Raw genomic sequence first — 4,438 nt, forward strand, 5'->3', positions numbered from 1 at the left:
TGGTTATGAGGTATTTTGAATTAACATGCTATTTAGAACAGTTGTACATGGTAGTTGAAGAACATTTTCCATACCAAATAACTGAATATCATGAAGCAGGAGAAGAGGATGGGATACAGTGCTGGGCTTGGAGGTGATACTAAGGCAACAGCAAAAGCAAAACCTTGTCCACTGACAAATTATTTCCTTATGGCTCTAAGTATTACAGTTGTTTTAGGGATACAAGTAAAAAAAAAATTCATCTTATGCTCTCCATGTATCAGTTTCAGGCATTGTATGAGAGAAGAGAAACCAAGAAAAATGTCAGCAGATGGAAGTTAAGTGAATTCTTAGGTAGAAAATAAAGGTGATTTTTGGATACATGGACAGGAAAAAAAAAAAAAAAGAGGCAGAACAACGGTCCATAAATGAGTTTCTTCAATGGCAAGGTGAGAAAAGCATGTTAAACATGTTTAAATTTATTTATATTAATAACTTTCTTATTAATTTAAAGTGAACTTTCCAAATTCCTTTATCATTTCTGTAATGTAAATATCATATGAGGAATTGCTATGAGCCAAGAAGAGTTCCAAGCAACAACAGCAAAACCTTTTCTCATTACATAGCAGTCACTCTTTTTCTATTTTGAAAAAGGACCCAATTATAACATTTATATCTTTCCATTTTCATTATATCAGAAACAGTTATATTGGGAACAATGCAGATGATATTTTTAAAGCTGAATTGACAGTTTGGAACATATTGGCAAACAATGGATGAACTAAAACTACATGTTTTGATTCTGAAAAAATAGAATCAAAATCAGAAATAAACAAAAACTTCACACTATCATAACTAAATAGAGACATACATCCCTCTCCCTTGCACATTCAATATTCAGATAAGAAATAAAAGATTATAAGTAGCATGCCATTATCTGCAATTTACCTTTTAATATTTAAACTGATATTCATTAGGCTTTGAACCTCTCTGGACCTTTAAAAAATAATAGAAAGGAGAGATCAATTCCTTTCTTCAGAAACTCCTCAAAATATATGCCAATATGTTACCTTCCTGTAATATTTGTTGATGACATACTGTCACTATCCCAAAAATTCAAGACCTTAGAAGACTTTTTAAAAAAATTATTTGTTTATTCAGATCCACAAGAGTGCCTCTATGGAATCTCCTACATGTGTAGATGAAAAGATTTAAAAAAAAAAAAAAACAAAAAACAGTTCCTGTTTCCATGTTTCCTATATCAGAACTAATTATACATAGTTACATATAGTTATATATATATATATATTTGCCACTTTATCATTAGCATAATTATAGTTATCATTTCCATTAAGAAGATGCATAATTTCTTAGATATACTTATAAATCTATGTATATAGGCAATATAACAGGTGCAAAATGTAGGTTTTGCTAAATTTTTTACAGATGGAAAAGAATAATAATTGCAGGTAAGAAAAATATTTTAAAGAATATGTGAAAGAAACAGTTTCTTTATGTTTGTACCTTTTAATATTACTGTACTAAAAGCTCTCTGGTTACATGGAAGGATGGAATTAAACTGATTTATGAGTTTCTCATCAATTCTCCTTTCACATTTGTACTCCAATATAAGAAGAAGAAAAATAGCAAACATTTATTGAGGCCTTGCTTTTGTCAAGGAATCTGATTGGCATATATATATATATATATATATATATATATATATATATATATATATATTTAGGTGATTCTAAAGTACAAATTATTAAGCTGCTTTTAGAGGAGAAAGTCGAGGTACTAGGATGTCACTCTTGGAATCAGGAGATTCTACAGGGTATTGCTGGCTACATGACTTGTTGGTAGCAAGGGGGCTGAGCTTATGGGGAGACCAAAATAGTGAAAAGCATGACAGGAATGCAGGGGCAAAATCAGTCTGAAATCAAAGAGGCAGTGGAGAGATAACCGGGAAACGAGTTGAGGAGTAGGTGGTTCTACTTCCTCTTCACTTCCTTTTCAAATGCCGATTCCCTGGCAGCAATACAGGAAGTATGAGTATAGCTGAGATTTGGGCTCAAGGAGAACAGGAGGTAACCGGACTTTTCACGGAGGTAGTAGTTTTGTAGTGGGTAGTCTGGGGTTAAAGGGAGGGAAGGCTGCCTGCTGGTGACATTGCAAAGGTGCCTATTAAAAATTTGCCCCTGCAGAAAACGTTACGTCATAAGTTTATGGCCCACCCGTGAGGAGAGGAGCAGGGACTCTCAAAGGAGTAATTGGTAAAAGGAAAAAGTGAAATCAATTTCACTTTGGGAAGTCAGCATGAGATTTTCTCTAAGATTATTCAAGTGGGAAACGTACAGGACTAAACATTACTTAACAGGTGATCCTTAAGATAGGAAAAAAAAACTGTATGAATATTAATCAGTCACTAAAATTTGGAGAAATGCTAAAGTTTAGGAAACAAATGTTGCTTAATTCATTTTAATTAGAACTTTGTTTCTGTACTTTTGAGTTTTCATGTGTTCTCAGTCAGGCTTTCCTTGACTTTTTTACATTTGAAGTGCTACTATGTCTTGTCATATTGTAACAACTGGGGTAATTCTGTTGACATTTTTAAGCAGATTGTCACTGAAAGAATGCTGTGCATTTTGTCCTGCCAAGCCGAATCTTACCATGCAAGTCTCTATAGTGAGTACTGAATTGTTATTCCATCTTTGAGATGATCTCTTTCATCAAATAGAACAATCTCAATACCCGTTTTATTCCCCCTAGGCAGCGGATTTTTCCATTCCAGGGAAGTCACTGTGGTAGTACAAAGGAGAAGAAAAAAGAAGCAACATTGCATTCTTTTTTTTTTTTCCTTTCCAGCTGCTTTATATTTTAATATATGTAGTGAGAGGCAGTTTTGGGTAACATTTTTCATGGTTAAGATTGAGGAATAGTGAAAGACAGAATATGTTCACATATACTTTACAATGATATATTCTCCCTAGAAACATTAATAAGAAATTTGAGTAAATGATTTTAGATCTAAAACTCTAGAATTCCACCTTGAAGTCTTGCTGAAAGATCCCTACCACCTGGTTTATACAAGGCATGAATGATTCTAATTAATTAATTCTAATTGATGATATGTATTTTTCTGAGCATGATAATATTTAAGGCCAATTTTGAAAATTATTTTGCTTTGGGAAGAGTGTTTTGTTTTTGTTTTTTTTACTGCCCTGAAGAGATTAAGGTTTTAAGTAAAAGTTGTATAACTTAAATGACCTTGAAATTAAGAGTAGGAGAATTTAGAGAAAGAAAACTTAATGACATTACAATGAGGAGTAGCTAATATTTAGGAAATAATCTATGAAGACTAAATGTTAGGCTTGATTCAAATTGGGTACTTCAATATTGAATTAGAATCTAGAAATTCAATTCAATTTACTTCACAAAACATATATATATATTATTGTATCAGTAATGATACAATAAAGGGTGAAGAAGATATGAATTAATCACTTTGAGATAGAAACTTGACAGCTCTAATCTAGAGTACTATAATATAAAAATTAGAAACATACATGGAATAAAAGAGATTAGGTTGTGTTAGAGGAAATGGAAAGTTAAGGGCATAAAGCCTGGCTTTTTCCACTTTTTAGTTTTATATTCAGAATGGTAATTCTCAAAAGTAAGGTATATGTTATACTCCCTGAAATAGCTGTCCTTGTGCCCATCTGGCTTTCTTCATTTATCCTCTATATTGCATAAGAGAGATCTGTTATAAATAAAAAGCTCTTTATGTAATATTTGGCTAAATTCTGCTGCCTCCTTTCCACCCTTGCCTCACTTCCACATCCTTAAAATGCTTAAGCTCGTCTCATTTGCCATTAGGATAAGACCTGAACGTTACTGATGACCTGTAAGGCCTTTGCCTTCTCCATCCTGACCTCACGCCACTCTCCCCCTTGTGCTTTCTGTACTCCAGTCACAAAGGATTTTGGTTGTCTTCGGAGACTATACACCGTTCCTTTGGCCTAGAAGTACTCTTCTTCCTAGTCAACTCCTGTTGGTCCTCCCAGTCTCCCAAGACCAGGTAAATGTTCCTTTTATGTGCATACAAGTTACATTACAATTTTCCTTCCTGGCCTTTATCTTGCTTTCAAGTATGTCTTTATTTGCTTGGTTATTTTAATATCTTTCTTACCTTACTAGATTGTCAGAATGTAAGTATACAGTACTATTATCAAATAGTTAATATTACATGCTTTTAAACCTTGTATTTTAGATAGTGTAGTAGACACATCCATTAACTCCAGTGTACCTCTAAGAAATAGAAATGATGACAGGTTGTATTTTTCTTATGCACAGTGGAATAAACAAGATTTTCAAAAAAGACCTATTCAGGCTAAATATGACAAAATCTCCTAAAATCTATTTATGTTTAGCAGTTAATACTATTCAGTAAGATTGAACA

General features: G+C 32.9%; 1 long non-coding RNA gene across 1 annotated transcript; it reads left to right on the top strand.

Annotated features, from left to right (window-relative positions):
* Positions 1-332: 332 nt before the first annotated feature.
* LOC119529295 lies at positions 333-4,057 on the top strand. Its single transcript, XR_005215842.1, has 3 exons — positions 333-428; positions 2,598-2,664; positions 3,950-4,057. It is a non-coding gene; the product is annotated as an uncharacterized LOC119529295 (long non-coding RNA).
* The last annotated feature ends 381 nt before the right edge of the window (positions 4,058-4,438 follow it).

Source organism: Choloepus didactylus, chromosome 3 (assembly GCF_015220235.1).
Source record: "Choloepus didactylus isolate mChoDid1 chromosome 3, mChoDid1.pri, whole genome shotgun sequence".
NCBI lineage: Eukaryota > Metazoa > Chordata > Mammalia > Pilosa > Megalonychidae > Choloepus > Choloepus didactylus.